The sequence below is a fragment of the Abramis brama genome (genome assembly GCF_963993115.1).
Source record: "Abramis brama genome assembly, chromosome: 2".
In the NCBI taxonomy this organism is placed as follows: domain Eukaryota; kingdom Metazoa; phylum Chordata; class Actinopteri; order Cypriniformes; family Leuciscidae; genus Abramis; species Abramis brama.
This window is the reverse complement of record NC_139964.1, coordinates 33,120,980-33,131,175: the sequence shown is the minus strand read 5'-3', so window position 1 is coordinate 33,131,175 and position 10,196 is coordinate 33,120,980. Positions and strand designations below refer to the sequence as shown.

The 10,196-nt window shown below is 34.5% G+C and overlaps 1 long non-coding RNA gene across 1 annotated transcript; it reads left to right on the top strand.

Annotated features, from left to right (window-relative positions):
- Nucleotides 1–4,461: 4,461 nt before the first annotated feature.
- LOC311077426 lies at nt 4,462–8,127 on the top strand. Its single transcript, XR_014604885.1, has 5 exons — nt 4,462–4,740; nt 6,184–6,257; nt 6,337–6,492; nt 6,619–6,721; nt 7,518–8,127. It is a non-coding gene; the product is annotated as an uncharacterized lncRNA (long non-coding RNA).
- Nucleotides 8,128–10,196: the final 2,069 nt, after the last annotated feature.

Here is a 10,196-nt window from a genome sequence, read left to right as displayed (position 1 = left end):
AAGACAGAGAATATTACTTGTCCGATATATATATATATATATATATATATATATATATATATATATATATATATATATTACATTTATATATATATATATATATAAATATATATATAAATATAGCTGCGAGCAGCGATGGAGGGCCCAAGCCGGTGACACCGCCACCCCGGTGCCTTTAGTGTAACTAAAGGCAACAGGGTAGCGGTGCCACCGGCTTGGGCCCGCAATCGCTGCTCGCAGCTATATTTATATATTTTTTTTTCTTTTTTTCTTTTTTTTATTATTATTTTTTTTCCACCTTTTTGCCACTTTTGGGGCCCTTAACATACTCAAAAACTCTTGAAATTTTGCACACACGTCAGAACCTGCGGCCATCAGGGCCGGACTGAAGCTGGTACCCGGGCGTGGCAGGGGGGCTCGACAGCGCCCCCTGGAATGGTGTCCGAAAACTTGGTCCATAAATCAAACACGCTTGCATGTAATAATATGAAACTCAGTACACATATAGATCTCATCGGGCCGAACAACTTTCGTGCTCTAAGTTTTACAAAAGCCCAACAGGAAGTCGGTTATTATACGTTGTTTGGAAAACGCATACAATGGAATGTGAAATACTCCTCCTAGGGAATTCATCCGATCGCCGCCAAACTCGGTGTGAATGAAGTCAAGACATTGAGGATGAATTCTTGCGAACAGATTTTTGATATCTCGAACGGTTTGGCCGTGGCGAGGAAACGAATTTATGGCGAATAATGGGACACAGGAAGTGTGTTATAACTTCTGCATACATTATCTGATCTTGCTGAAACTTCAGCAGTGTGTTCGTTGTAAGAGGCCGATCACATGGATGTGACCTTTGTGAGTCAAAGTTATAGCGCCACCAACTGGCAACAGGAAGTGTGTCACTTTCAAAATGCTTTGAAATCACTTTCTTATTTTTACCCGATTTGCTTAAAACTTTATGTGTATAATGTAGACACACGGCAGATGTAGACCTGTGAAAGGATTATTGATATCTTAGATACTGTTGCCGTGGCAACGCATCAAACTTTAATATTATTTTCGGATGCTTTTGAGACTCTTCACATGCTTGAAAATGCATGAAACTCGACAGACACATCACATTTATTATACAGTAGACATGTGCAAAGTTTCAGAAATGGGCGTGGTGGAATGGCTCAGTAGCGCCACCTTTAGTCAAAAATGGGGGCTTAGTTTTTCCTAGAATCACAAAACTTGGTAGGTGTATTGTTCTCATCAAGCAGGACACCTTTCTAATTTACAGTCATTACCTCAGACCCACAGGAAGTCAGATATTTTGGTTTGAATGTGGATTTTCTGGAGAATTTTCTCTCTCTCTCTTTGTGTCTGTGTGTGTGTGTGGGGGGGGGGGATTTGTCTATTCCATTTAATCTTTGTTCTTCAAGGTTTCAGGGGCTTTTGGGGCCCTTAACGTGCTCAAAAACTCTTGAAACTTTCCACACAGGTCAGAACCCACAGTCATCAGAGCCGGGCTGAAGCTGGTACCCGGGCGTGGCAGGGGGGCTCAACAGCGCCCCCTTGGACACGGTCTAAAAACTTGGTCCATATATCAAACACGCTTGCATGAATTAATATGAAACTCGGTACACATATAGATCTCATCGGGCCGAACAACTTCCGCACTCTAAGTTATTAGCTCCGCCCAACAGGAAGTCGGCTATTATGGGTTGTTTGAAAAACGCATGCTGTGGAATTTGATGTACTCATCCTAGAGAATTCATCCAATCGCCTCCAAACTCGGTCAGCATGAAGTCAAGACATTGAGGATGATAAATTCCGGACGGATTTTTGATATCTCGAACGGTTTGGCCGTGGCGAGGAAACAATGGCGAGAAAAGAGAAACACGAAGTAATATAACTTCTGCATACGTTAACTGATCTTGATGAAACTTCACCAGTGTGTTCGTGGTAAGAGGCCGATCAGATGGATGTAACTATTGGGAGTCAAAGTTATAGCGCCACCAACTGGCATATATACATATACATATATATATATATATATATATATATATATATATATAGCTGCGAGCAGCGATGGAGGGCCCAAGCCGGTGACACCGCCACCCCGGTGGCTTTAGTGTAACTAAAGGCACCAGGGTGGCGGTGCCACCGGCTTGGGCCCGCAACTGCTGCTCGCAGCTATATTTCTGATTACTTTTGTGTGATAAAGATGACTGATAAAGCTATTATATGTATCTAGTATGAGTAACAAATTGCTTTTTCTGTGTCCATATTTGACTAATAATAATGAAAAAAGTGCACTTCAAATGAACATTTCTTTGACAAATGTTAAATCTTTAATAGTCTTTAATAATAAATATATGTCCAAATTAAAAACTTAATACATGCAAGTAATTATGACTGAAAACATCCAGCAACTAGGGAATACACATCCATATGTTTATATATAGGGCAATACAGCCATCTACTGGTTACACAACAGTATTACAGATGATAAATGCTGCTTAACTCCGAGGTAAATATTTAGTACTGTAAAATCCCTTAAATATAAATATAATAAATATTTTAAGTCTGCAACGTGTTACTGTATGGGGAGTTCAAAGCAGTTTGTATTGTTAGATTATAATACATTTCCTCTCTCATTTTCCAGGGAGTGGAGCAACATTTCCATAAACAAAATTCTGATGCTGACACAGAGGATGGAGTGATAGTACCAGAGATCCACTGTCCCTTTCAGACAATAATCTTACTCTGTTCAGACACATCACCTTTGAATGACTGGGATCTTGATCTTCAGACACCTGATTTATTTTAATATAAACTAGCAAATATTTCAATTTCCTCTAGATTAAAACAAACACAGTTCACAAGTACACAAGAGGTTTCACTTTATTCTTATTAATCTATGCTGATCTTGGATTAGCATACCAATAGCATATAAATGTTGAGGGGATAGTTCACCCAAAAATACAATTCTCTCTTATTTTGCTCACCCTCATGCTGTCCCAGATGCATTTTACTTTCTTTCTACAGATAAACACGAATTAAGATTGTAAGGAAAGTAATCCATCTCTGCGAGTCCTAAAGACGCTTTAAAAAACACACACAGTGAGTGTGACGGTAATCCATGCGACCTCAGTGGATGAGTCAATGCCTTCTGAAGTAAAACAATAGGCTAGATAAAAGAAATACTAATAATGTAAACTGTTTTAACTATTAAAAATCTTACGTACATGGGTTACAATCCACTTGTATTATGGACTCACAGAGATGGATTATTTCCTTAAATATCTTTGTCTATGTTTATGTCAAGAAGAAAGTCATATACATCTGGGATGGCATGAAGGAGAGTAAATGATGAGAGAATGCTCATGTTTTGGGTGGACTATCCTTGTACAGCTTGCAAGGGTGTAGATTTGGTTTGAACATTGGGGGGGGGTTGAAGTTTGGGTCTGCATATTTTTCATGTGATCATGGTATAAATATTGGGGGGGTTGCATAGATGCATAGATTTAAAGATTTAAATACTTGTGTATATGCTTTAGTGACAATAAAGAATGTAAATTTATTTGAATTCATATTTTCAATTACATTAATTTAACTGGTTGTATAAGTCACGATTGAAACGGTTGATGATTGTTAAAATATATTTACAATTTTAAATGTTAGCAGATAGTGTTAATTAAATGAAATAACTAAATACAATTATCAATTAAAACAAAAATGGCAACAAGAACATTCTTTGTGTGACATGTAATGAAATGCCCTTTGAGGTCTGTATCTGACAGCAGGCCACGACTGTAATTTTCATTTTGTTTAAATTCCTCTTATTTAAGTGATCATTAATTTTGATGGTGTAAACGTAGGCTATATCATGCTAACGATGAGTAGTGTGATGGCCATGGCTGCCAACCTTGATTACTTGGTTGAAGTTTGACTTTCTTGACGGCTGAATATATCACACACGTTTGCTAGTATTCTCTTTAAATTGTAACAGCTGAACCTAATCAGATCCTAACATGCAAAATAATCATCAGGAATAAACAAATATTCTCCGAAAACATTGGACACTCACACTACAATATTTTAAGTATTATATACAGTACTTTAATGTGCAATTACACCTGAATAGACTGAATAGATCTCTTGTGCTCCTAAAAAGCTTCTGCCAACTAAGTAGTAGCAGCAGGTAAATACAGATAAAATTAAAAAACAAACATAACTTAATATCACTAAAATGAAATAGAAAGCTGCGATTACAGACGCTCACATCCACACATAAACACTGACGTCTTCACTTCCAGGTCACGAAGCAATCAATCAAAAGCTCAGTAACCAATGAGAACACACTGCTACTAGCCCCGCCCCCACGAGAGAAATGTGTCAGAACGGCGAACGAAAACTCTGGGAACGTAAACGAAAACTTCAGAAGCGTAAATGAAAACTCTGGAAGCGCATTTGTAAGTTCAGATGACGATTGAAATATGAGAAACAGTTAGCAAAACATGCAGTGTATTAAAAACGAAGTCAAAAAATTTGCCTGCGATTTATTCTTTTTCAGTTTTAGAGATAATTTATTTAGTTTCAATTTATATTTTCATTAGTTTCTTGAAAAGCTACGTTCATTTTTATTGGCACAAGAATAGCTCCATACATGCGCAGTCTGTCTCGCTGTACATTACTCGGGGTTTCCTCCTTCAACCACGCTATCGAAGGGACTGGATTTCATCTGATTGCGTAAGTTTTCTTTAAGCTTTATGAATGAAAGTAGGCTATAAATTGCACACATATGTTGATAAAATATAGTATTATGTTAAAAGATATATTTCGTGGTGACGATAAGTTTCTATTGTTAGAGATTATCCACGTAGCACAATTGCTACTTAACTTGCTAACGTTACCCAGACTAACGTTAGAGTTAGGAAACATGCTTGAATGAGAAAAGAAGGACAAGGACGTGCATGGTGTTTAAAAGATGTTAAAAATGTTAAGCTCATTAAGTCGTGAATAAAGACTTAAATGCGGTGCTTGCGCTGATTGAGAGACAGAAAGCTGCTTCTCTCGGACTCGGACAGAATCTGAGTGCGAATTCAGCTATCTTTTGTGGCATATTGCGATTTAATAGTGGCATACACATAACGTTACAATTATGTTAACAAAAAACAAAACAAAAAAAAGTATTCAAGTAAACACAGTCGGCAATGTCTTAAGTGAACATAGCCAATTTGGTGAAACCTAGAGTTTCAGTATTAGATCCATGAGCTCTTAAAGTGACCGCAGTCCGTTAAATTTAATTTCAAGTTTATTTGTCACGTAGCTGCTATACAAATTTCAGTTACAATTTGTACATGCTTAGGTTGAGGCTCAGTCATTCTACAGTAGTGCAATATAATTAAATTAGGGCTGTCAAAAGATTAATCGCGATTAATCGCATCCAAAATAAAAGTGTTTAAATAATATATGTGAGTGTACTGTGTATAATTAAATTTGTATCTAGAAATACACACACATGCATGTATATATTTAAGAAAAATTTGTTATTTATATATAAAAAAAATTATATTTATATATAATATAAATTATATATAAATATATACAGTATATGTATGCAAATATTTCTTAAATATATACATGCATGTGTGTGTATTTATTTATAAATACAAAATTAATTATACACAGTACACACACATATATTATTTAAACACAAACTTTTATTTTGGATGCGATTAATCGCGATTAATCTTTTGACAGCCCTAAATTAAATACAATACAATTTAGAGGAAAAATTTAATAATATTGGCCTATATGCAAAACTAATGTGTTATGTTAAAAATATGTATGTTAGCTTTGCATATTAAATAATAGAATGGGTAGTATGTGTGCGGTATGTTTTAAAGTGAATAGGATAAAAATATTGTGTATCCTTAAACAAATATTAGGCTAAATCCTTGATGTTAGGCTAATTAATTAACAAAAGACAAAATCGCTCACTGCTCTTATAATAACTTTTTAATCTTTAATATCTGTAATATTTAATAAATACAGTGAAACCTATGCATTGTTTCTTTTTCACATTTGATTTTACTACATGTTAAATTAACCTACTGTAACTGATTTTTTTGTTGTTGTTTTGTTTAATAAAATTATGTATCTTTGTTCTGTTGTATTTGACCTTTTTAGACTAAAGAACATCAGTACAGTGACAAGATCCTTGGATGTGCTAAAACAGTGGCCTTTATTTTTTAAAAGATCAGGTGAGTTGAACTGAATTCACTTGTGTTGGTCTACACTTAATTCTTACTGTTTCAACAATGGTTTTTTTTTTTTTTTCAGGGTCTCTGCTCTCTGCTGAGTATTACAGGATCACACAAACTGATCCGAAGAGCACTTTTTCTCTTAGTTAAATGAATACACATCTAGTTGTACAGAGCAAGTGGTGGAGTGTATGGAGATGAGATGAAGATCCTCCTAGACCAACTTGATCATCAAGTAATTATTTTGCATGTGATCATATCTCTCTGGTTAAAGGCTGAATGGTGCCATCTGTTTTTCAAGGTAATTCCCATGCTTCTCTTTGTATATAACTTGTTCCGTATTTGTTTTTCTGTCTTTCAGACACAGAAACTCCAATGTGCTTCCTCAAAGAAAGTCTACAACTCTTAAATGTCTGCCTTTGTTTATGAGGGAAAAGTCTGGAAACATCCTGAAGACTTGCCTGGTAAGAAGATCATCAGCATATACACTCACACCTGATATATTTCACTTATTTACCAGATGCTGTTAAGAGATAGGTTTTGTGTGATATACAAAACTTATCATCAACAGACAAAGTCATGGTAAAAATTACTTTATTAAATAATCGTAGTTGAAACTTTCTCAGTGATCAGTCTGACTTCACCTGATTCAACAAGTTGCTATTTTACCAAAGCAAAGACAGTGGAAAATTACTGCTTCACAACACTGTCTGGAGACATTCCCTCTGATATCTAACCTGTTAAAACAATACAGTGCACAATCATAAGGTTAAACAGTAATGTAGCAATAGCAGAGTAAATAAAATTAATATAATATGAAAGAATATGAATATAGGAGATATAAACAAGAAAAGGCAGCATGAAAGTAATCCATGTGACTCTAGTGATTTAAACCAATCTTCACTGATGCAATATGACCAGTTTTGGGTGACGAACAGAATGTGTGCCTTAATACATGTACGATTTTGGGTGACCTAAAATAAAAAGCATTAAATCAGAATGGCCGTGGATTCTGCTGTGGACAAGTGCCACAGGCAATCACATCAATGCTGATTTGGCATTGTTTGTAGTTGGGAAATGTTTTCCGTTTATCAGTTTTAGCTCTATGGCTGAATTTGAACATGCTTAAAAAACATGACCACCTTTACTTTTCAAGTGAAGTTACATGAGCAGACCTTTAGTAACACTCTGTGGTCTAACATAATTCAATAAAATAAAACATATGACCCTAATTTTATGCTGATTTATTTTCTACTGCAGGACACAGAGCCAGAAGACATTCACAAGGGGAGAAGATGAGGATCTTAAATATCGTTGAAGATGATGTTGCCACTATCCACTCAAACCCAAATATAAGGTGCCTCTCTGTAGTACTATTGAGCAGATTGGGCCAGATAATGTGCAAGACCTTTGCCAAAGTTGTTACTCTCCTCTTTGGCTTGATTTATGGCCCCAATGTTAACTATTCTAAAGTATTAAAATACACCAGTAGTAACTGGTTAAGAAAAAAATTGTTTAGATTGTTTAGAAAGAAATGTTTATTTATCTTGACCTAAAGTGCTCCGCAAGGCTGATTTATTTTGCATAGTCCTTCAAAAGATTGTCCAAGTAGCTGCAATCCATATGGATAATTGTAAGGTTGAGCATTTATTTATTCCAGTTTGTACTCTAATTTTGTGCATAATCTTTTTATTTTTCAAAATAAATTTTGAAGAGTGGAATAGAACTTCATCACCTTAAAATATGTGTACCTAATGCAAATAGAAAATGTGTTGTTTTGCAGAATATTTGTCAATAAATAAGTTCTGTAATGATAGCAATGTCTTTTGTATTGTGTTGTATTTACAGTATGGTTTACTCCCTGCATTTGGATTCTTAATGTGAAGGCTATACAAGTATCTGGGTGAGATATGTGAAAAAGTTGAATCAACTTAAAAAAGTAAAAAAGTTGAATCAACTTAAAAAAGTTAAAAAGTTGAATCAACTTAAAAAAGTTAAAAATTGAATCAACTTAAAAAAGTAAAGCAACCGGCTGCAAAGCTTTTTTGAGTTTACTGAACTTCAGGACCTCTGTAGTTGTGCTTACTCGTTTCTTTGAGTTGGACTGGTAGTTAGATGAACTTCGACCACTGAAGTTGAGTAAACTCAAAAATGCTTTGCAGCTGGTTGCTTTATTTTTTTAAGTTTACTCAACTTTTTATTTTTTACAGTGTAGTTATTACCTGAATACATTATAGAAGACAAATGACACTGAACATGAATAGGCCTACGTAAAGAACCAAAACAAAATAGAAATTAGAGAAGATGTGAAGACCAAGTTCCAGTGAAATATCTTTACAGTCCTCTGTGATGACTTTAAATCCATCATTTTGTGTTTTTTTTTTTTTTGTGTGTAATTCAGTGGCAGTTTCAAGTCCAGTCAAGTCAGCTATTATTTTTATAGCACAAACATACCAAAATAATTGACTAAAAATTCAACAGTTAATGTTATCTAAAATTTACAGTTATATATATATATAAAAAAAATCACTAAAGGAATTTAGTATTTGACTAACCAATTATTTATTTATAATACACTTAATATATTTGTGAAATTTCTATCAAAATATCTGACAATGGAGAATTAAACTGCTCTGTTTCAAGAACCACAAATATTACTTAATTCAAATAAATATTATTAATATATTTAACACACTCTTAAGAAATAGAGTAAATTTACTCAATTAAAACAATGCACCCCCTCCCCCACCCTCTGATGTGAGACAACTCAATAGTTGAGTGAGAGCGGCTGTTTGAACTCTCTCCAGTCTCCAGAACAGTTCTCTCTTCTCTTCTCAGCGGTGCAGAATTGGTGCATTTCCTCTGTGAAATTCAGGTGTGTGTGTGTGTTTTATTTTATCTTTTATTTTATAAAATCATTACTGTGCTTTAAATCATTTTATTTAATGCAATACAGCATACTGGGACGCAATGTGAGTGACCTAAACGAGTGTCATGCCTGTCTTTTCGCTGATTGAAATGCCTGATGGCTTGCATAAAACACACGATTTTATTCCTAAAGATAATAAATATAGCTAATTTGGATGATAAAATGTTCTCAGAACTGAGCATTGTTTGTTTATTGGCAGGTTATGGAGTCGCAGTATCTTTCAGCTATGAGTGAAACGCTCTCGAAGTTCGAAGTTCACCCGCAGAGTGCTAGTCCATCTCCGGCACGAAAACCAGCGCTGATCTGGTGGATAACTTGAATTAGGCTACCTGAATGTTTAAATGTTTCATTTTTACTTCTAAAATGTTTGTTACATGAGTTTAAATGTAGGCAATATTGTATGCATGTTAAAACAGTGTAAAATATGCTGTATTGATGTAACGTTACTCATCAACAATAAAGGCCAATGTCATGTATACCGGTGGTTGTATGGAATACTATTTTACAAAGGTTTAGAGAAAATAAAAAGTTAATATTACTCATAAATAAAAACAGTTAATATTACTCATAAATACTGTTTTTTTTTATGTTTTCCCCAATTATTTGTACTCAATTTTATTTGTTAATGTACCAGATGCAGTAACTCAGATCTACTTAATTTTTTTAATTACATTTACTCAGTTCATACAGTGTATTGCAATTGATTTCACTGCTTTAAAATTTAATCAATATTTTTGTGTAAAAATGTTTCACCAAAAAAAAACTTTTTAGAGTGTAATGAAAAGTTTTTTTTTTAGTAAAATGCAGTCTACTAAAAAGTACAGTACTAGTGTACTGTAATTAGAAAAAAAATGTGCTTTTGGCTGTTATGTCAAACAAATACCATTTGAACAAGTTTGGGCCCTGTTTTAGTAATCCTTACAGTATCTCAAATTTCATAGTTATACATTCCCCTGCTGGATTACAGCAATAGCCTAGCTGAGAGAGTATCTTTTTCACATTTCATATGT